We start from the raw sequence: 24,413 nt of genomic DNA on the forward strand, positions 1-24,413 counted from the left end.
GAATACTCAGACTTCGCCAACGTTACATCGCGATTGCATCTTTTGTCAGAATAGTAGATGCTTTCGGATTGCTACAGGCGCGCCCGTGCAGCCCACGCAGTTCGTGCGTGGTTGCGGGCCGGAGGAGAGAGATATGCACAAGAGAGGATATCTGCCACGCCTTCCGACGTCACTCGTGCTTCGCAAAGAGTGACGTCAGCATCTCTCAGCTTTTTCTTTCCTCCATGGTCAGAGCACCCGCAGATATAAAAGGCCCGCTTGCACGCACTGAGCATAGTTACGTAATCGGTTTTTAGGAAACCCCATGCTTCTCTTCGCGGTCTCGCAATGGCGAAAGTTGCTTCCTTTGAATGTCAGTACTGCGACCGGCGGTTAGCGAACAATCGCAGTCTGCAGAGGCACATAAAACTTGTGCACAAAATCACTCACCCGAAGTACAACTGCGACGAGTGTGAAGTAGCCCTGACTTTGAAAGAACTGGAGTACCGCCATATCAGCGTGCATTTCTTCGAGCCGGAATATGAGAGGTATCACTTTCTGACAATGCCAGGTAAGACGCTTATTCTCTCAAAGCAACGCGTGATTACCGCTGCACCTGTTATTTTTGCATTACGGGCTTGCAGAGTGAACGATTCACTTGTTCACTTATTGCTTGAAATGTGCTCATTTATGGTGCTTTCATGCTTAACATTTTATCTGACCATGCACTAGCTGCAACTTATACCATCATTCATTAAATTGCATGCTTATCATTGCTGTTTTGAATCGAAGCAACGCAGAATCATTGCTGATGGATCTTTTTTAGGAATCGCATATTTAAGTTTAAAAAATTGTACCCGCCGCGGTGGCCGCATTTAGATGGGAGCGAAATGCAAGAAACGCCTGTGTGGCACGTTAAAGGGACACTAAAGTGAAAAATTATTTCTTCTGCATCAGTAAATTACCATTCTACAACACCAAAAACACCACTGTTACAATGATAAGACGTTTGGTAAGCCAGAAAAAGCGCAAGAACGAAATACGGGTGGCGACGCCTACTTGAGTTCCCGCACCTGGGGGCTGTGACGTCGTGGATTTTGATGGCATCTTCTAGGGCCTACTAATTATATATAGCGGTACAGATTGACTATATTGAGTTCTAAAGGAACCAAATATTAAACATGGCAAGTTTCAGGAACCTTTATTCAGCCAACGCGGCCCAAATGCGAAAACATACTTTGGAATCCCTGACGTCACGCTAACGTACCGGTGCTGGGGTTTCGGCGCGAAATTCAAATACTGATACTTGGACCTTCATTTTCTCATCTAATAATCAAACTATTTTTTTGAAATGACTGCCTGCAGGGTTCTCAAACAATGCTTCATTAGTCTAAACTGATTTATTGTTTCGCTTTAGTGTCCCTTTAAAGATCCCCTCGTGGTCAAAATTAATCCGGACTGCGCCACTATGGCATGCCTCATAATCAAATCGTGGTTTTAGCGCATAAAACCCTAGAATACATTCTATAAAAGAAAAGTGACTGGAGGAGCATGAATGAAGTTAATGATTTGCTATTTTTACTTTAACTAATGAAAGAAAGAAAACAAATATACAAAGTATGAACCCTGCTTATAGTTCCCAACTTCTGTAAGGTAAACCATGCGATACAATATATGCAGATTTGGTAGCATGAATATTAGCCATAGTGGTGGCCATGCCATGCAGGAAAGCACTCGCTTTGCAAACTTGGAAATGGGTAAGCACCTATAGTATGGTACAGGAAAAATTTGTTTCTCCCCATTGCAGCAAGCACCTACTTTTTTTTTTACTGCATTCTTTAGGGTCTAGAAGCAATAGTTGTCAGGTTAGGTAGCATGGACAAGCCTCCTTGTACATTAATAATGTGTTAAATCAGCTTTTCTGTTCAAGAAATCTGGTCTAATCTTGTGCCTTAAACTGGTGCTGGAGCTTTCATATGCTTTACAGTCGTCGTATAGTTATGCACAGGCTTGCGCGGTATTGCACACTAATGAATAGAGGCAAGTGCACAGGTATGAGATTGCACTTCTGCCTAAGGTCGATCTGCAATCGAGTACATGGCTTTGTGTGAGCGAGAACTCCATACAATGGAAAGGATTGCGTCTAAAAACATGTACACACAGCAGAAAAAACAAAGTAGCACTTCATATCAATCTTAACACAATAAGTAAAAGCTGAGTCAACCAAAGCGCAAATTTTGCATTGTTTGATTAAAGAAGTGCTAGAAGTACTGTACACTAGTTCTAATGATAGCTCCTGTCGAAGTTTTATATTTCCTGAATCCCCAATGTGCAAAAAATTTAAATCTACTAATTGTTCAGTTAAAACACGGGGAAAACATGGTGTCAACCACGTGCCAACGCACGCGTGTTAGCCGGCATGTCAACGGCGTCTGACACGCCGGCTGAGAAAAAGAAGAGGAAAGAAAAAAAGAAGGATACGCCAAGAAACCAAACTAAGTGTTGTTGCCTATAGCTTGAAATTTAGCATAGCAGATAGATTATAAAGCTCCTTTTGAAATGTTTATGCCTATTTGTTGCAATGCCTTGAACTTATAGATAAGGTATGATTCTCTGTATTTTCTTTCTCGTTCAGAACGGAAATTTGTGAGATGTAGAGTTGTCATTTTCAGTTGTCATTTCATGCAGTTCTTGGCGTTGCTCACGAAAAAAATTTTGATGTCAGTCACTTTGTGCTGCTATAATTAGACGCCATGTCACAGTGTCAACCTCAAATTAATAAAGCAAATTAGCTTACAGTTTCTATACATACTGTCTTCGCAGGAGTTTGATCTCTGTATGAAAGCTGCAAAATGTACTCAAACAAAGCATAGTTTAAAAATGTACAAGAAGCAACATCATTCTTGTCACTTTTTTATATCTTCTTTTTCTTCAATTCCATTACGCTTCGCTCCAAAATTTTGCCCTGAGAAAAACAAATGCTTGATCCTCATAAGGAAAAGAGAAAAGAAGTCACTGAACCTCTTCTTCATAACTACGGAGTTCCTCAACATGTCTACGATTCAACTTTTAACGCTAGTTCTGTGCATTACACACCCTGAAATGCAGACTGAACATACAAGTGTCCAGGGTACTTAATCTTCTTTCTTCTTCTAAATTACCCCATAAGATATTCTGCACAGCCAACGTGGGCTTACAATAAACTGATTCCCCTTGACACACTGCATACATGTAACATTTGCTTTATTTTATTATCCTGATCAGCTTTCAAGTCATAGAAGGAAAAGGTGGAGAAAGACGCACGCAGTCACTTCATTGCAAGGACAGGTACAGAGACTTGCGGCCACCTGAAAAAGAAGCATTTCTACTTCGTCTGTCACCGGTCTGGAAGTTATGCTTCACAAGGTATCGTGAAATGCCCGTATCATGACCACCAGTCTGAGTCTCTGGCTTTGATGGGTTTTTAAAAACCACAGAGATTTTTGTTCAGTCATGTTTATACGATTACTCAAAGAAGCGTTAACAGCATATCGGAATGAACCTCAACCTGGACAGTTATCTCGGTATGCTCACCCAAGCTGGGAATCATGTGTGCCTAAAGTTGGGCTTAAACATACTCCAAGGCCATCTTGGCCAAGATTATACATATGATTCTATTTCCTTCCTATCATTCAACACACCATCTATGCAGTAACACTGAATGAAGTGCGAGTGATGCGAAAGAAAATAGAACAGGATAAAAATTATATACACTAGCCTGACCCTGGTCACCTCAAAGCCTATGCATCAATATTAAACTACTTACACCCGAGTCCAAGCGTACCACTGTCCAAGTGGCTGCCCTTTAAACAAAGCTCTAGTAATGCTGGACCTTGCTGTTAAAGAACTCCTATAATCAACCACAAGACATCGGCTGTAATCGCAAACCAGACCTATGACAGCACCAATGTTAAACTATTTGTTGTCACCAATATGAGTTAAGCACATTTGTTTTAGAACTACACTGTACTATTTCTGTGTCAGTGATTGCAGGGGAGTCCTCGTGTATCGTGTTAGACATAAAAAGATTTAAAGAGATGCCTACAGAGACATTGCGAAAGTAGCTGGTATTAGTAGATTGCACCAATTGGAACATCTTTTTGGAGCACATGTTATAAGCACATGTAATAAATAATGAACAGTGACACAATACATCCAGCGGTCAGATGTTGAGCAGTACTGCTCAACATGACAACAGATCACTCTATTCACCACTGTCGGAGTGGCAAAGTTTAAAGTTCGTTTCCAAAAGCATTGCCTGCCTGGGTTACATGTCGTCATAACCTTCCCATGTTATGAATACGTAAAATTTATAGCAGGCCCATCCCAAAAATTTGGGGACGTCCAAAGCCAGTATATCAAAAAAATGTCTTCTGTTTGATTCTACTCTAACCTTATAGTCCACCGATTTCAAGTGACTGGCCCAGCTAGTAATGCAGGTGGCATGCAGCTCTAACAAGTAGTGCGGCTGGAATAGGAATACTTTATTGTGGCACTGGTGGCCTGAATTCAAAGCCTTTTCATTAAATAACAAAGCTCAAAAAGAACAGTGCCACAGCTATTTTTGTCTTACTGAGACTTGGCTAATACAGCCCACACCCACAGTGGGTGGTGTGTCAGCATGCAGCGGTGGCCTAGCCAGTTAAGGATTTGGGCTAGGAAATAAGTAGTCATGGTGCATGTTGGAGCAGAAAAATTGGCCCTTTTGGAATAGTTCAAGTAGTACAGCAGTAATGTGTAGCCATTTGGTGCAGCTCATTATTACTGTGCACTCACTAAATGCTGCTCAAAAGCAAAGGAAGACACCAAGGCCAACAGCCAGCAGCAGCCAATTAGTACCACGTCAGTGTGTTGCAAACACTTTTCTTTGAATAGGTAAGAAACCTTCATAAACAATTGAAAAATTCATGCAGAAACTCCTCTGGGACTTAAGTACGCTTAAGCATTGTATCACTTGCTCATCTCCACGCAGCCCAATGTCATTATCAACCCATTTTCAAGGATACGGCAGCCTGTAATGGAAAATTTCAGAAAGACATCCTAGGGAAAGTAAAAGACGTCCAAACGAATGTTACTGAACTCCTTTCCTAAATGGAAGGAACCTCTGGCGTCACGAGGTAATTCATATGCTTGACACCCAGGACAAACTGGAAAGCATAAAATCAGGACAATTGCAACAGAAGTTTGGTGGTAGACGACCTCAGTAACAGATTGCGTCACAACAACCTTATCTTTAAAGCAGTCATTGAGCAAGACTCAGAGACGTGGCAGGAAAAGGAAGGGCTTGTAACTGAGTTAGTTTCTAAATATTTAGGCATTGCAGCTGGTGAAATTGAACGTGCCCATAGAATAGGACAGAAAAGACAAGGCTATACTTGGCTGATAATTGTGAAATTCCTAAACTTAAAAAAAGAAAACACATACTGAAAAATGCATTTAAACTAAAAAAGGTTTGAATCGTCTCATGTGGATTGATAAGGATTTTTCAATGAGGATGCAGTCCAGAAACTCTGAGATTTCAGACGTTCCAAACAGAAGCCCGCTGAAAGGTTCAAGCTTCTGTTTGACAAGCTTCTACTAAACAACACGATTTGTCTTTGACCATACCACTAATGAAGTAAGTGCCCTCCCGAAACGTCACGTCCTCGTGAAAACCCAGTGATGTAAAAAATGAACGCTGTGATGCATGTGTGTCAATTCTTCTGTCAAACTTCCGCAGCTTATTTCGTAAGCAAGATCACCTCTGTTCTTATCTTGAATCCTGTTCAGTAGACGTTCTAGGGACCAAAACCTGGTTGTCATTCGACATTTTGGATCGTCCTTGTCTCGTCAGTTTTCATTATTTAGAAAACATAAAACTGAATCGAGAGGTGGCGGTGTGTTAATCGCAGTAAAATCTAGTTTGGAAGCTTGCGTTATTGAAACTAATTCCTGCCTCAAAATTGTAAGGGTTGCTCTCTGTCTGCCTACACATTCTACCTCTGTCAGTGGAGTCTGCTATCGTCCACTTGATTCATCCCACTACTTTCCGGATTATCCAAACAAGTCTTTAAGTTTTGTCCAGAACAAGTACCCGACATCACCAATATTTCTTGTTGGCCATTTATCGACACAATATGAATGGCATTGATGCCGACCCCTGTATGGCACAAGAAAAACGTCAATGCCAATATTTTCCTGTCTCAACTTTCAATTTGCATCAAATTGTTTCTGTTCCCACTCATGGTGATTCACTCTGACCTCATACCAGCCACAGAACCAAATAATGTTACGGAAAATGTATTGGATGGTATCAGTGGCCACAATATCTTGCATTGTGAATTCATAGGTGCCCTAAAGAAACATGAAAATAGAAAGAAATTAATATTTGATTACACCCGCGTGAATGTCAGCGGGCTTGTTAGTGACCTTTCGACCTTTTCTGTTGGCTTCTTGCAGTCATTCCCTCATTGCAACATAAACACAAACTGTGTTTTTCTTCATAATGGGCTGATCACACTTAAAAAGAAAAGCATATTCCAAAATTCAAAATAACAGCCTGCACAGAAAGCACTTGGTTTGCGACGCATGTGAAACGTATATATTGCAGAGCTGAACTATGAGCATCTGTGGAAGATTGGAGGCCCTATCGTGAGCACGCACACTTATGCAGGACCGTAACAACAACAGCCAAAGATAAATTTTTCAACCATGACATTTCAGACATGCTTAGCAATGACACAAAAATTTAGGAAACCCAAATTATCGAACTTGACGGTACCGTTATCTAAGGATGGTAACATTCTTTCTCTGGCACGTGTTGCTATTGAATTCAACAAGTTTTTTTTCATCCGTTTTCACGGATGAGACTCCTGTACCTAGTAGCTTTCAGGCCCCTATTTTGCATTCAAGCATGCACAACATTAATATCGCTTCTGAAGTAGTACAGTCCTGTATCGATTGTCTTCCAACTAACTCTGCTCCTGGTCGTGATGGCATCTGCCCTAAACTTCTTAAGATATCCAAACCTGCAATATGTCGCATTTTAGCCAAGCTTTTTCAGCAATGTATTGACACGGGATGCGTCCCAAATGATTGGAAGGCAGCTTGCATAATTCTCATATTTAAATATGGTGATTCGTCTAACCCATCAAATTACAGACCAATTTCTTTAACCAGCATGTGCTGCAAACTTCTCGAACACATCATTTCATCTGCTCTAATGAAGTTTCTTACAGAACATAACTTTTTCTTTATCAGTCGGCATGGACTTTTACACGATTGATTTGAATTAATGACTTGCATAACTCCACTCATTCTTTTTATTGAATCGATGTAATATCTCTAGACTTCGCGAAGGCTTCTGACAAGGTTCCTCAATTCTGGCTTATTCATAAACTGACAGATCTTAACATGTGAGGATAACTAGGTGGACTACCATCTTTTTAACTAACCGGTAGCAATCAGTTTTCATCAATGACCATTTGTCTCCATTAAATCATGTCAAATCTGGAGTACCGCAAGGTTCCATGCTCAGGCCTATTTTGTTTTTAGATTATATTAACGATATTAGTAATGGTAGGCGTTTCATAGACTATTTGCTGATGATTGCGTGATCTACTAACCCTGAGGACATCTGCTACCTTCCATCTTACTTAGACAATCTCCGTAAGTGGGGCAGTAAGCAAGCGGAAATCAACATTAATATAACAAAAGCTATCAGATTCGGGACTACAGCTAAACCCGTGTTATGCAATTGCATAATTATAAAACATGCCCGTAGCCTCGGTATTCACGATATCTGGGTGTTCATTTGTCATCCGATCTGTCATGGAACATTTGCGTAATGTGATTTTCACTAGAGTGTTTTAGTTTAGTGTCATTACGGTCCACCCCGCTCCAAGTTGCCCCGCTAAGCCACATGGTGGAGTGGTGGGTGATTGCATGTTTTAGTTGTATGTCTAGCCTAGCGGAGCAGAGGGACGGATGGATAGGTGCTACGAGTGTCCCCTTTGGAAAGATGTGTGGGTTGCGCCATGAAGCTCTTGTATTGCCTAATGTTCTACCTATGTTAACAAAGAAAAAAAAACCCACGATGACTTCCCATGACCAAACTTTCTGAACTTTGTCTTTGCAAGCCTCTGTTGTTTGACGTTTCCCTACTTTTTGTCCACCAATCTTCCATTTGCTGCTTACCAATCTTTGCTGCATACATTTTTACTTTCCCTCTGCTCTTGCTGAACCCAAGTGCTTCAAGCAGGCCAGTGGTGTATGTGTGTGAAAACTTTTATTGTAATGATGTCCGAAGGCTAGACTTCTCAAGCCAAGGCTCCCACGTTGGCACTGTCAGGCCAAGCCTTTCAGCGACATCATGGGCCCCCTGGACTGCCCTTAGTTGGTCCTGAAACAATGGGCTTTGAATCCTTTTCTCCCACTGTGTCCATTCTTCAACGAGTTTGGGGAGAGTCGCGGGACACCCCGCCAGCATATGTCTGATTCCAATGATGCCATTACAATCATTGCAGTCCATCTTAATCTCCCTCTCTGGATATATTTTATTAATGGTATATAGGCCAGTGGTGCCTAAATCTACTGCTGGGGAGATATTTCACATTCTAGTAAAGCATGCTCTATTGTTTCCCTAGCTTTACCGCAGCAAGCACATGCTTCTTCCTTCTTATATCTTGCTGTATAAGTGCGTGTTCTAAGGCATCCCGAGCTCATTTCAGAAAGTAATAAGCTTCCCTTTGAGTTATAATAGATTGTTTCTTTCCCGATATTGTTATTTCCTCTTCAGTAGTTACTCATAGCAGGTTTATTTTCCATTGCTGCCAGCCACGAGATTATCTCGGCGCCTTTGGCTTTCCGCTTGATGTTCCTTTCGTATTTGCAGTGCCTTCTGGCCGAATTCAGGGTAATGAAACAAAATAAAAGCACCTATAAGTAAAACTTATAAGTAAAGCTTTTATAAGTAAAATGAATACATATAGCTTATTTGTCCATAAAGCATCTAAACGTGAACTTGTAATGCATTACTGGTCCATTTTATCCAGTGGAAAATAAAGCCCCATCTTGGGGAAATGCCACGTGATAGCCAGCGAGCTTGCATTTTGCATCCAATCTGATCCTTTCTGATGCCAACATGTTGCACAGCATGCATCACATACTCCTGCGCTGCGAGGTTTTCAAATGGGTCAGCATGCGCACCTTCTAGCAGACATAAGTCTTCGTCTGTGCAAATCTGTCTTGTAAAGAGCAAGGCAGGCAAGGTGCCTCGATGCACGTGCCAGAGTGGGTGTGTGCATCGACCACCCTTGCTAGAAAAAAAAAGGCAGCAACCTTCTGCTCAGGCAGCTTGTAAGCGGACCGTGTTTCTGACTCCACCAGCCTGCTTGCAGCTAAGCGGAGGGCGCATGTGCATTCACGCTTTCGCTCCGCTCAGCTGCTTAGCCGAGTGTAAAAACGGCAAACTAGAACACTCTACTAAAGCAACCAGATCACTTGGCTTCATAAGGCACTATTTGCACTCGTCTAACTCAGAGACCAAATTTCTGGCTTACACCACCTTAGTATGCTCTAAAATCGAATATGCCTTCTTAATTTGGAATCCACACATGAGGCCTACCTCGAACACAAACTAGAGTCTCTGCAAAATAATGTTGCTCGCTTCATCACAAGAAACTACTCGCATACATCTAGTTACGGAAATCAAATATTAGATTAATTTAGCTCCTCTCAATATACGCAGGCTTCTGACACTATTGTCCTTCTTTCATAAACTTTACTCCAATCGGTTGTCCCACGTGACTCTAAATATCAGACTAGCTTGTGACATGTGTCTTGACGGCTTGATCACCAACTTAAAATCGCACCCATCTTCACCCACACTAATCCGTTTTTCCACTCACCTCTTCTCCTCGCTATTTGTCATGACTCATTTGTACATAATTTGAAGTTCCTAGAAATCTGAACTACCTCTTACCTTGCTGTTCAGTTCCAGTTGCATTTCTTGATGTTGTTATTTAATATGCAATTTTGCTTTCCTGTTTAGTAATGTATACTTAAATTTTTTTCCATTGTTTTGTAATGTAAAACAGCTCATTGTGATAAGTCAAGTATTTTAGGAACCTTGAACCTTGTCATTACTATGTTTTTTCACACATTGTATATACCCTGTAATAAGCCGTTTTTTTGCACTAATTCATGTTGTTCCAATTCATATTTCTTGTTTAGTTGTGTACTTTTGGTATGTTTTGCTCCTTTCATTGTAATCCCTGTAAGAGATGGTGTCTGCCATGAAAAGGGTACCTGGCCCATACCATCGTCCGACTCATTCATGCTAAGGATGTTGAAGGGAGGAATGAGGAGTAGGGGATTTATTTACAATATCTACACGAAGGGTGGAGAACATTACATCTGATCAGTCTAGCATGACTGAAATGCACACTGAACAGCCGAAAATGTCTGCTTAAACACTCTCTGTCCTTACTAGATCCCTAAGCCAGGGAAAGCTGTCATCCAACCTTCATCCAATCAAAGCGTCCAAAGTCGTCGAAGTACCCGCCTTTGAGGGCGAAGGTTCACACACTCTCTTGCACTTTTGTTTTACTGAACACACCAAAACCAGTGAGGCCTCATAGACAGGTGTTGTCACGCTTGACTCAAGCTGGCATGTCGTTCCTGAGCTGACTCTGCAGTTTGCTGCTGAATCTGTCATGACCGTGACTATTACCAGAGTACATGGGGGAATGCCATAGAACAAACATTTCCAGGAGTTTTCTTGCTCCAATTGGTCCCTGAAGGTGACAGCGAACCAGCTAACAATCCTGTCCGCCAAACGTGTCTAGCCTTACGGGCTCCGAAGGGCTATTCGAAGGGGGCGTGTTGTTGGCTTCACGAAGCGATTCATTGCAGTGAAGCCAGAAGGTCACTATCCCCGCTGGCCAATCGTAACATCCCCCACCCCTATGCCTCCTGGGCTCTTTAGGGTACTTGAACAAAAAAGACTGTTATGGAAGTTAATATGACTGGTATAAACAGCAGCGTCGCAGCAACACGGACTGCTGTAGACGGCGGCGCCAGGTGTGCTGATGACATTCTGATCATTATAAGCTGATACTGCTCTTTAGTGCCTTATCCACCCACGTCAAACCATTATGCGCCGCGTGGACCATATCTTGAACTCCGTGTTCTCGTCGCTTTGCCTTGAAGAGCGGGCCCATATCTTGAAAGCGATCTGCGAAAGGTGCAGGGTGCGGTGTGTGCCGAGAGATTTGCGAGCGCTGCTTCGATCTCGTGGTAGCGACAGGCAGAACAAAGGTAAAGCCACTCGCTGCTGCATGCTCTATCTATATTGTATGCACTTTTCACTTTGTTGGGTGCTTGAAGGCTGTTCACCTCCGCCGTGGGTCGGCCCAGTATTGCACTATATCTGGGATCAGCCCACATTTTTATCTTGCGTGATGGACGTTTGGTAAGCATAGAAATGCTTACACATTTAAGAAAATTTTAACACCCAGAACCAGCCCATTACTACCATGCCAGTATGTTGCAAGTACTTTCATTTGAGTAGGTAGAAAGCCTTTGTATATAAATAAAAATTTTGTGGGTTAATGAAAGCAGCTGTGTGCCTAGGCGTCGGAGAGGCAAGAAATTACAACTGCACTAGAACAATTTGCTCTGTCACACATAAGAAAAGAAGTGAAGGTGAATGTCTTATGTGCATTGCAAATGACACATGTGCTTTCATATGCACTATGGCATATGCACAAGTGTATTACACCCGATAACAATGCAAGAAGCTCGACAAGAGACTGCCGCGAGGCTATGAACGGCGTCCAGAAGGAGGTGCCATAGCACAAATGGATGCAAAGATGGCAGTGGTGGACACAAACAACATTGCTACCATTCCATGCACTCAATTTTGTTACAAGGTGGTTTGCTGGCCTCTGCAAATAGATATGAGTCGATTCAACTGCAAATAGATATGAGTCAATTCATCAGCTAACTGTAGCTCTAGTTACTGATACCCAACCGACCTGATGAAGCAGTGCTGATTAGGGCCAATGATCAGGGTAGTGTGCCATGAAATTAGCTTTTGGTGATTGTGATATGGGCTGCAAGCAGTTACAGGAAGCTTGGTGTTAATATATTGGTACGATTGGCGATTGTTTCCGAGATCATTAGTACGAGTTTTTGATAACTGATGAAGCACTGCTGTACGAGTCCACAAGATCACAGCAGATCTGCTTTCCATGTGAAGCTTTCATCACTTTAACTTGTATAATATTCTACTATATGCAGGGCTCACAAACCATATACAATATTTTCCGGACAATAATTTGAACCTGGCACAAGTAACCTCCCCCTCTTTTCACAAGTCAGCAACTATCACAAGTGTGCACAGAAGTTAGTTCCTGTACTTAAATGATCACAAATTGCCATACAGTTCTGAACCACGTGCAAGAACACATGTATGCAATGCAAACTGTGTGCCTTCCAGTGGTCAATGGGTCTTAGCGCATGCCATTGTGCTTGCTATGAATGCTGCTTTTGTCACCGTACCCTGTTAGCATTGCATATAGTAATTGCTTCGATTGGTGTTGACAGCCAGGACGAAACTTGTACTGAGAGAGGCATGCCTGATAATCAGATCGTGGTATTGGCATGTAAAAACCCAGATTTGTTTTATTTGTTCTTGTTTCGAGACAAACCAAGTGCCCTTGAAATGCTGCATGCAATGCCTTGACCACGGGCAATCCATTGCATTACTGAAAATATTACTCAATATTTGAAAAGTCTAGTAGATGATCCATCTCAAACTGAATTACTTGCACGTTCACTATTTGTTTCTTATATTTAAGTCTTCTCGTACCCCTGCTGAAAATGCTGCGTTGCCCTAAAAGCGTGAAAATACCACACCTTTGCGCAGTTCGCGTAGCCAGGTTTCAGGCAAGTTGAATTGTAGCTAAATGGTGTAGTAGAACCACCACTAAGCATGTGTTGGAAGTCCAGTGCTTAAGTTAGAATAAATTACCCGGTTATCTTTTTCCACAGCTACAAGTAAACAAAAGCTGAAGCGGCCTTCAAGTGTCAAGTGTGGAAAAAGATGTTTTGCGGCAATGGCTGTGACTGAAGACAACACAGGTGTGTATGTGGTTTTCCAATTCAAGCACAGAGGCCACGACTTTGAACTGGGTCGTGTTTTTCTGTCCAAGTCAGAAAGAGCCGCTATTGCTGGTAAGAAACCGCTTTTGCCCTGCCTTATAATACATAAAGAGTGGTTGTTGAGTTTTCAACATCCCAAATACAAGGCAATACTCATGCCAGACCATGCAATGAACTTGGAGCACATGAAATTCATTTGAAATTCATAATTTCCACATAATTCGAGGCCACCTTTACTGACTGCAGGGCATTATAGTTAATGACATCATAAACATGTTTATCATTTTGCTACATTGTATCAATGCCTGAAGGGTTCAGAGAGAGAGAGAAAAAAGGGAACCGTTCTCCAATTTCACAGCGGTAACAACTACCTTGGCACAGCCAGTGGCCTATATTTGACCTATATGGCTATTCTTATTGCAGGCAACGACTTTAGTTATTTTATACTTGTTTGCATCACTTCATGTACCAAGCAGGAAGGTGTAGTGCCTCCTGGTGCACTGTAGGCCATGCAGCAGACTGGCTTTTTCTTTTTCTGTTTTATTTTTCAGGCTTTCAGTTAACTGTATTGGTATGACTTATGATCCTAGTGGGATTCAATGTCTCAAAATAGCAGTAAGCTGGAATAATTTCCACTTGGGATTACTTAAGGTGCATTGTACATAATTATGTCTGCCATTTTGCCTAAACTGAAGTGCAAGTATTACAGACATCGATGAAACTGCGACCTCTCGCCACTACTGTAGGTCATCCACAGCAGATGTGCTTTCCATGTGAAACTTACATCAGCTCAAGTTGTATTTTACTCTACTAAATGTAGGGCTCACAAACCATGTGCCATATTTTCTGGACTATAATTTGAACTGTTGTACAAGTCACCCCCTTTCCCCCCTCTTTTCACAACTTTCAAAGAAAAAATATGTGTATATAACTCATTGTATAAGATGCATCTATCTTAACTTGGGTCAGCGTCGTGAAATGCGATTGTGCATGTTTATACACTTATCCTAAAATGTCGTACTTACCCATTTCAGGGCACTAAACTTCAGTAAAAAAAAATTTTATGAGCCGCACATTCTAGCAGACAAAATAAACTGCAAGTACATTGCTGGAGAAAAAGAATGTCTCATGTTGGTCTTGCATATATAAGTTACACTGTTCTACAATACACTTGGACGAAAATGAAAGAAAATGGTGGCACCTATGGTTTGGAAAATATGGTACCTAAATATTTTGAATGCTCATGAATCAGCTATGTGAATGAAACATGATTGAAACAATCACGATAATTAGGCTTATACCCCTGTCGCACGGCGAAAACTAATGTCATTTGAAAATGATGACAATGACGATAGTAAAAAAAAAAAAGACACGCCTCAAACCCACTTTTGTCCAATAATTATTTTCCAGTATGCTAAATTCCACTAGAATATGTGATCATTGCTTTCAAACCGTAGTGTTCGATTACTAACTTGTCGACATTGCCAACGAAATCGAGTCGAGCTAAGGCAAGCAACAGGGCGAAGAGAACGATAGGCGCGTCCGCTACATCTGCTAAAGTGGTACGAGAAGGGCAGTTGCATGTCATCGCCTTTCTGATGTGCATGTGAGCTTCTAATATCCTCATTCTTGTCGCGTGCCACAGGAAAAAACGCGCACGCTTTTATGCCAAGTCAATTGAAGTGGCCGCGGACGATGCTCTGGTGAGAACCAACACGACTACTGCAGCGAAAGCTAAAGATGGCTGTCTGGTCACTGGACTGAGAGTAGTTTTCTGTATTTACCTATGTGATGGACTTCAATGTCGTTAAAGCAATAATTAGGTAATAAAATGGATAGAATAATAGTGATTTTTTGTTAAAACAAAAAAAAGAAGCACGTACTGTTTGCGAAACACTGGTAAACTCGTGGTGTCAAGGATACACATTCAGTTCCAAACGAATGCGAATGAGTTTGGCGAACTGATTTGTTTGTAAATGTCATTTTCGAATATGTCCTTACGTTTTACCGTGTGACACCAAAGAAATGGCATTATCAGCGAATGTCATTCGTTGTAAATGACATTAGATTTGCCGTGTGACAGGGGTATTAGACATGAACTCGTAAAACAGCTTCAGTGTCCAGTCAGTACTCTACTTGACTGAAATAATACCTTTAACTCAAAAACCCACATGACTGCATAGCCTTCAAAGCATACGTTCACAGGTGTGTCTGCTCTGTAAATATGGATGAATGACTGATAAATCAACCATTAAAAATAATTGCTGAAAGCTTTAATTGACAATTTTTATATTGACATTAATCAAATTATGTGCATCAATTCAGTCAGTAACAGTGATGTTTATATTTAAGTTAATCTGGAAATGCTGCACATGTTTTCGATTGCAGACTGTTTTGCCCTTCTATGGTGGCATGCCACTATGGAAGTGGCAATAACTTATGCTATGGAATGTAATTGGAAAATTAAGTTCTAACTGTAGGATAGAAATTGATAACAATGGCAATATTTAGTAAAGGAACTAAAAGTGGAAGACATTTTTGCCCTGGGTAGGATCTGAACCACAATCTGCACATGTCCAGTCCAGTGCAATGCTTTTACAATGGTTCAGTAATGTCTTTTGTGCGAACAAGGTTACCAACAGTGAAGGATGAAATTGGCAGCCTAGCTGTAAACTTGGTACACACAATAAATTTCTTCACTTACGTACCTGATAACACTGGTGCAGATAATCCCTATGACGGTTTATCAATGACACCAAACATTGAAACACTTAAATATGTAATCTTGCCTCTTCAAATGTAATGTAATCGTGTAGTGTAATTTAGAAATGTAATCTTGCCTCTTCAGCAGCTGAAGGCTGCATAGCACCATGTCCTTGCAAAGAGCTGACCTAAAAAGAAAAAAAATTGCGACAGCTTGAACTATTTAACACACACCATTGCAAAAGGTTTTTGTAAGTCAATGTAACTCATTATTCAATTAAAGGAATTCTAAATAATGATATAAAAATGTTCATCAGTGCCCATTTCACTTCCTTGCATGCTCGGTAATTTTTACTTATGCTTCAACTAATATACACTTTTTCTCTACTCTCTCAAGACAAGCTGCGAGAAGGCGTGTCCATGGATGCAGTACTGGATAATGTGCGGTCCAACGTGGATGAGACATTCCACCGCATTAACCTGTTAAGCAAGTGGGATCTTCGCAAAATAATGAGGGATGCCAGAGTCTCGAAGACCGAGCGGCTGCACGATAATGACTATGTGAGCGTGCAACTCTGGGTTGAGAGGATGCATAGTGAAAAGGAAAACCCATTGCTCTTCTTTAAACACCAAGGACAACCTGACAAAAAGTGACATTTTTTTAGAGAAAAAAATGAGGACCTTTTGGATGACAGAGATTTTATGCTAGTCATCATGACCACACCACAACAGGAGCTTTTCAAGAGGCTTGGAACTGATCGTATATGTGTCGATGGAACACATGGAACAGCAGGTGAGCAGTACTATATAAATGCATTAATAATAAAAGCAAGAAAGAGGGAATGCTGTCCGAGAATAATTGCAATAGATGTGATGAGTAGTATTCCTTCACACATGATATTTCTCTTAATTTTTCATTTGATGGAGTTCTCAATTATCAGTAACAGAGCAAGAATGAATTCAGCGCTCTGTACACTGGTGATATCATTCCATTGCTACTGTCCTCTTCGCTACATGCCCTGCATATCCTGTCTGTATTGTCACCACGGAGTTATAATAGGTCACATAATACAGCTCTTATCACATTTGTCTTGTGGGGATGCGCGACTGTCACACGTCCCCTGATATGTTGCTTTTCCCGCATAGCTTCAGTCTCCTGCATTGCGGCTTCGCCGCGGGCCCCAGGCCACGCGAGAGATGGCGCGAGTGTTGCGCTGCTAACGCCGCCTCATGGCAGGGTTACTTGGGGGCGCAAGGGAGAACACGTTTCCTCTTTGGTTCGGGACGGCAAGCAGCACAGACATGCCGCCCGTGCGCCGATCCATGCTTCTGCGAGATCGTCTCGTGAGGCCTTGTGCGAAAGAGCCACCGTTCGCATGACCGTAAGCGTGAACGGCCAGGCATTGGGATCCAGCAAGGGGCGAACATATTCGCTCGCTATCCGGTCGCGGTGAGTCGGACTTCCGCGATTTGTCGCACGCCCATCGGCATGTTTTGTGGATAGCAACTCTGCTAGCAGGCATTGATCTATGAAAGGTGCAATAAATGCCCTTGTGATTGTCGTTCCTTTGACACAAGGTACGGGATGAGAATCCCACAGTCTAGAGTGCAGAAACAGTGCATTGCACTGTGTATTAGTGCCTTCTGTCAGAGGTACAGCTGTCTCGAGGCTGTTTGGCATCCTGAACTGTTTGCCAATTAGGCGAATCACTGATTACTGCTACAGTCAAAAGTGCTTTTTCTTGGTGGCGGTGGGTGGTTCCCTGAGGACTGCAAAAACAAAACATTTAGAAAATCAGGCAGTCCAAAAAAAAAATTAATGCATGCCTTTTACTGCCATTTAAAGGGAGGTGCTAGACTAAAACATAACAAGAACCTAGAACTATGAAACCCCAGCTGTTTACATACTCTTATGGTAATTTCAAATACTATATAAATCAGTTTTATAGCAAGTTGCATAGGTTGTGTTCTGTACAATGACAATGTGTAAAACGTAGGCATTATTGCCCCCATTTTTTTATCTCTAAACTTCCATAATTGCAGACCAGTGATGGCGCATAATCCTCCAAATCAACTGTAGAATACTGAAATATGTTACCGAAATCGTTATTCACTGTTTTAAAAAGTGCATATAAGTGTTAAATTAGAACCTGTGAAACCATTTCAAAATGTTTAGACAACCAGTAAGTGTTACTCAAGATTTTATCTTAAGTATATAAGTGATGTTGAAGATCAACCCCTCAGAGGTGGTCAAGACAGTTTAGGGTTTCAAGCACAAAGTTGACATTCTGGAGCAGTTTAGGAGCAGACATTTTTTTTCTACTTCGTGTTCCAAAAGTCTTCTTCGAACACTTGGAGTAGTACAGAAGTAATCTAGCCATTTGGTGGAGCTTATTATTACTGTGCAGTCAGTAAGCGCTGCTCAAGAGTGAAGCAAGACACAAAGCCAACAGCAACCAATTAAGCTTGCCTTCCCAAGGACGGTATACCACGCACATCATGTTGCAAACATTTTTGTTTGGGTAGGCAAGGAACTTAATTTGTACCCGCCCTAGTTGCTTAGTGGCTGTGGTGTTGGGCTGCTAAGTACGAGGTCGCAGGATCGAATCTTGGCCAGAGCTGCCGCATTTCAATGGGGGCAAAAGGCGAAAACACCCGTGCACTTAAATTTACTGTAGGTGCACGTTAAAGAACCCCAGTTGGTAGAAATTTCTGGAGTCCCACACTACGGCATGCCTCATAATCAGAAAGTGGTTTTGGCACGTAAGACCCCATAATTTAATTTTTCGTAATTTTGTAGACCAACCACAACACTTATCAGGCTTCTTGGTGCTTGTGCTGTAACAGAAGAGTATGTATGTGTGTAAATAAAAAAATGTAAATCATGCCATCTTACAATGGCCCCTTTTCACTGCTGGTATGCTCCACCACGATACATTGCATAAGCCTCTTCCCGTAGCAAGCTATATTGCAGCAAAGTTGACACTTGAAAACCGGCATTATACAACACTTTCTACAATGGTTGTGCCTTCCGCACTTTGAAGGCAAAGCATTTCAGCATCCGAAATTTCAGCTGTGCTTATAATTAATTGCCTCTATGAGGTACGTGGCAGTGTTGCAAGGATACCCGAATTCTCATGCATGTCCGAAAAATAGTTTGTTGGGTGTATTTCTGCTTGGTAATGAAGACGGCTACGACAGTGCACATTAGTGACACAACAGTGGCCAAATGCTCAGATTCCTTTTAAGTAGAGTGCTGTGTGCTTTTATGACTTTGGTGAAGTTAGCATCTGAATTTGCCATACACACACCTGCAAATTATCTATTTATTAAGCTCACGCACACATAATATCACTATAATGAGAAATGCATAGTGTTTTAGCTGTTCCCTGCAGAATGTTTTCTGACAACTGCTTTGATGATGGATGGATGAATAAATTTCTTGACGTCCGTCGGTACGTGTGATTAGTGCGCCACTCCCACGTCGGGACAGAGAGGCCATGCTCCTCCGCCGCGTCGCGGGCTCGATGGACAGCCCAGAGCTGTGCTTCAAGGTCCGAGCTGTGTGGAGCTCGGTCCCACTCTTCCTTGGTGGTCCTGGCACCAGGGGGCAAGCCCAGAGCATGTGATCAAGGCTAGCTATATCCTTACAGTAGTGACACGCATTGTGAGGGTGCACGTCCGGAAAGATTTTGTGCAGGAAGGCCGGGCATGCGTAGGTGCCTGTCTGAAGCCACCTGTACGTGACTTCTTGTGCTTTATTGGGTGCTTTGTGCGGTAGCGGCATGGTTCTCTTGACTAACTTGTAATGCTGGGTGAGATCGTTGTGACGAGGGGATCGCGCTCGCTTGCCCATCCTGCCGAGAGGGAGTCCGGGCTCACACGGTGAGTTAGATCTTGTGCTGTCTCGTTGAGGTCACTTTTTAAGAACAATATTTGATCACGAATATACTCTTAATGCTTCACACACAAAACAATTTGTTACCTTGTTGTGTCCATGAAAGGGTTGTATTAAGAATAATTTTTTGGCAGCCTTGTTGACAGTTTGACAGCATCAATCAGTGAATCCTTAACAGGCACTCTGCAACACTTTTTCAAGAAGGAAAGCCAACCTACTGAGTCTCCAACACATGCGATTTTACATTTTGTCACAACTTTAATGCAGCTGGCACATCTGGGTTCAAGCTTATATAGTGCTAACTTAGGCAAGTTGGCACATGTTGCAGCACTTCATTTGTCTCCTTTATGTCCTATGTGTTGTAATGCTATGTTATTTATTCAAGCTCATACTTCTGAGCAGCAAGCAAAATGCAGTTGACTTCATTCCGTTAATTCGACTCTGACGGGACTGACGAAACAGATTGAATTATCTGGTGGGTCAAATTTAAGAAGATGCAGAAGAAATGCCAACACACATGACTGATTTATTTGCCATGGTTTACGTACAGATTCTAACATGCCCCAGAGTGAAACACACGCCCGCTGTCTGTGTGTCCAAAGTGTAAACTAGCATAGAAAGGACAAAAGCCCCTAAAATGAAAGAAATCAAATGCGCAAACAATTTTTATTTTTAAAAAAACGGACAAGGGTCCAATGTGTTGCACATTGCAACCAATTTTCCAAAGTCAGCTTCGCCGCAATACATCCGTGTTATGCGGCAAAGCATACGAAAATCGCCAAGAAAGTTTTGTTAAAGATGGCACATTAGAAATGGGTGAATACCACAATCAGACGTTTTGATCTGTGATTATTGCTTGGAGCTCCTCCTGGGCAGGCAGAAAATAGGCATTTCCTGCAGGAGATAAAGTCTGTTTCACACATCTACTGTCCTCTGAGGTATGTCACCAAAGGGGTCTCTTATTGGGTTCACTGTAGGGGTCAGCATGCATGCTGACTGCTCAAGTTGGAATTATTGGGTGAAGGCCTATTTTAGTATCAAAATAACCGAAGTTTGGACCTATAGAAATGCACGTGTGTCGGCTGGGACTTTCAGACGGGATCAAATTTATGGGAGTCTACTGTTCTGCAGCCACTGAGCACTGCAGCATGCCAATATTCTGCTATGTGTAGTAGGAGATGCATTCTTGCTACAAAGTCCTTTGCCATATGGTACAGTCGACTTCTGTTAATTCGACTCCAGGTAATTCAATCCTGGCCAAAGGTCTTGGCCGGCAGTCATACATTTCTACAGTCCCGAATCTCTTATTTTGATTGTAAAATTGGCCTTCACAGGATAACTTGAACTTGGAACAGTGACTCGCTGTTGACCCCTATGGTGAACCCAATAGCGACCCCTTTGGTGGCAGCACGTCTAGCTCGGCGATGCTTAGGAAACAATGTATGCATTCAACACGTGTGATCGCGTGTCGACAACTCCCATTTATGCTTGCCATAGGAAACTTTTGAAGCAAGAACCATATATCACAAAGTTTAATTACGGTATTTACCCGATTCTAATGTGTGCCTCATAAGTTAGCACTAGTAGAATGCAATAGTTGTACACTTTTCTTTTCAGTGACACCCGCCGTGGTTGCTCAGTGACTATGGTGTTGGGCTGCTGAGCACGAGGATGGGGATCGAATCCCGGCCACGGCGGCCGCATTTCGATGGAGGCGAAATGCGAAAACACCAGTGTACTTAGATTTAGGTGCACGTTAAAGAACCCTAGGTGGTCGAAATTTCCAGAGTCCTCCACTACGGCGTGCCTCATAATCAGAAAGTGGTTTTGGCAAGTAAAACCCCATAATTTAATTTTTTTCTTTCAATGACAGTGGTAAGCTCCCAGCCATGATTTGGTAATGCCTGCCATATGCATTCCACCCCATTTTTATTCTTAGGTAAATTGCCTTTTCATGATCAGGGTCCCTTACGAGCAACTGACTTACTCCTGTACAGACTCTAGAGGCTGACTGGCGATGTGAATTCTTCAACATCGTCTTCTGCATATTAATCTTAAAACCCACTCTAACTTTTTTGGTTAAGGTCCTCAATCACTAGTAATTTGTCCCCACTGTTGCCGAGATATCCACCATTGATCCGCACTCCGAATGTGCTGCAACTGCAGATTTGATATGGCATTAATCAAAGCCAACACCGCCGTGTTATCTCACCACCTTGAACCGACACTCTCACACGCAGATCCACTGGCCACTGTAATCACCATGGCGGGAACGCTAGGCCTAGGTATGCTATTACGGTTCTTGACATTCAGTGCTGTCTTTTTCATTGAAAGAATTCACCGCTGTCAGCAAAGGTACCCACTCTGCCTCTGCAATCCTCGTAAAGCACGGCGTGTTGCATATTACTAGTCCTCGAAAGGCAGATTTGCCTCAGCACAGTGATGCTACGCGGTGAAGTGTATGGGACGCAGCACATATATTGTTAGACTCGCGTGCACTTGCCGTCTCCTGTCAGAGTGCAAGCACCTATATGCCTAATAAGTGTACTGGCAGACCTTCAGAGCTTTTTCGGACGTGCCTGTGGCGATTTGGGCCCTTAAGGGCAGTAAAAGACATGCATTCATTTTTTTTTTCGGACATTGTAGCGGCCCTTAGGGAGTCTGAAAAATCGGACTGTACAACTGACCAAAAGGATGCTTCATCCATGGGGCGAACACGCAGCGTAACAAGGACAAGAATAGGAAGGACCATTGCATTGAGGAATGATCAGGAAAGGAACTGTGCCGCCGCCTCTTTGAAGGAGCTTGCGCTCAAAAAGCAAAGTGTTGGCTGACGCTAAGATGCAGGTTACCCACATCCAAACCAAAATAAACCCCTTAAAGCAGTGAAATGCAACACTGAGGCATTATGCGCAGGCTGAGAGTATGTCACGACAGTTGAGGTTGACTTTCCAGTTGCTTGGAGAATCTCGTATGTGACAAAGTTCGGGCATGATACCAATGAGCTTGCTATCAGTTGATACAAATAGCTCTATTTGCTTTTGTATGCATCTCTTTTTATTCGCATTTTAAAATGTTTGACTATTTGCCGTGAGCTAGACCACTTTTTTTACAGTGAAGCTGTCTATGGTGAGGATCTGGCAGATAGCATCCGCGCATAGACCAACAATTTTTCATACGGTGGGCCGATCCCGAAGAAAGTGCAATACCAGGCCAACCCGAGGCAGAAGTGAAGCAAGCATTAAGCACTCCCCATATGTGGGCTGATCCTGAAGGTCGTGAAATGCCAGTCAAACCTGCGGCGGAGATAAAGCAGGCTTTAAGCACTCCCCACACATGGGCCAATCCCATAGGTAGTGCAATACCAGGCCGACCCGCGGTAGAGGTGCAGTTCACCATTAAGGGGCCCACGTACGCAGCTTTGCTGGTCATCCTTCACAGAGTAAAAGGGCACCGAGTTTCTTTTGAAGATATTTTAGTAGCTGTGCATTTTACAAACCCCTCTTTTCAGTTTTCTATTTTGAATAAAATAAACACTACTCCTTACTGTTCAAACTGGATTGTTTTTATTTTTTTAACATGCTTACCAGAGAGTGACAGCATCAGGTGACATGGTGTCAGCCCATCTTGACATAAAACAAAGTTCTGTGAAACCTGAAAAAATCAGGGAATTTGAAAATGTCAACTTGGTAGACACGTTGTTCTTCTAAGCATGCAGTATGGCACATAAGCCTGGAGGTTAACGAAGAATCTCAAGAACATGTTAAGGGCCGTACAAAGAGCAATGCAATGATAAATGACAATGAGACAGGAAGAGAGCAGTGTGGGATATTCTAGTAGACATTAAGAGGAAAAAATGAAGCTGGGCAGGCCATGTAATGCATAGGGTAGATAACCAGTGGACCATTAGAGTTGCAGAATGGGTGCCAAGGGAAGGGAAGTTCTGTCAAGGATGACAGAAAACTAGGTGAGATGATGAAATTTGAAAGCACAAGTTCGCATCAGCTAGTGCAAGACAATGATAATTGAAGATTGCAGGGAGGCACCTTCATTCTGCATTGAACTTTAAAATAGGATGATGATGATGATGAATGTGTGCAACTCTTTAAAAAGAAATTTGGGCCGGAAATAGCTTGCACAGTTCACCAAGACACGAAACCAAATTCGTATGCTTTGCCACTAACACAGATGTATTCCAGCGAAGCTAACTTATGAAAAGCGGCCACCATTGTGCAATCATCTATTTCATTGTTGGAACAGCTTGCGAAACATAGCATGATATGTTGGAAGGAGCTCTGTAACTTTTTTCTTTATAGCCGGCTATAATATGCACATGCTGAATTTTTTATAATTAATGCTATGTGATGTGCAAATTAAGCAGTAATTTTATGCAGTATTAAAACGTACCTTAGTGTAACAGTACAATGAGAGACGTAATCAAGAATTTGTATGTATGCACATCTGAGTTCGCATGCAAAGCGGGCTGTCATCCTTGAGTGCGCACAGACGTGAAACTGGTGCACTGGTCTTAGTGCAGCTTGGTAGCTCATAGTTTGTGAGGGGATTCGTAATGGCAGTGCTCCACCACGCCACAATGCAGCAGTCAACGCTGAAGAGAGGAAATGCTAATCTTACCAACGCTACACAT

At 42.3% G+C, this 24,413-nt stretch overlaps 2 long non-coding RNA genes across 8 annotated transcripts in view; one reads left to right on the top strand and one right to left on the bottom strand.

Moving 5' to 3' along the window:
- The window catches only part of LOC126530588 (uncharacterized), a 37,947-nt gene that overhangs the window by 8,313 nt on the left and 5,221 nt on the right, over positions 1 to 24,413 (bottom strand). The window contains exons 3-4 of one of the 6 annotated variants that reach the window (XR_011893981.1): positions 23,353 to 23,419; positions 15,416 to 20,659 (exon numbers count right to left, since the gene is read on the bottom strand). This is a non-coding gene — a long non-coding RNA (uncharacterized lncRNA). The other 5 variants (XR_011893982.1, XR_011893983.1, XR_011893984.1 and 2 more) reach the window with 5 other exon arrangements.
- On the top strand, positions 200 to 16,710 carry LOC126530587 (uncharacterized). Of its 2 annotated transcripts, XR_011893987.1 has the most exons (4): positions 200 to 550; positions 3,244 to 3,384; positions 13,054 to 13,143; positions 16,265 to 16,710. It is a non-coding gene; the product is annotated as an uncharacterized lncRNA (long non-coding RNA). The 2 variants fall into 2 exon arrangements; XR_011893986.1 differs by lacking the exon at positions 200 to 550 and having other exon boundaries at positions 3,039 to 3,384.

The sequence above is a fragment of the Dermacentor andersoni genome, chromosome 4, assembly GCF_023375885.2.
Source record: "Dermacentor andersoni chromosome 4, qqDerAnde1_hic_scaffold, whole genome shotgun sequence".
Taxonomy (NCBI): domain Eukaryota; kingdom Metazoa; phylum Arthropoda; class Arachnida; order Ixodida; family Ixodidae; genus Dermacentor; species Dermacentor andersoni.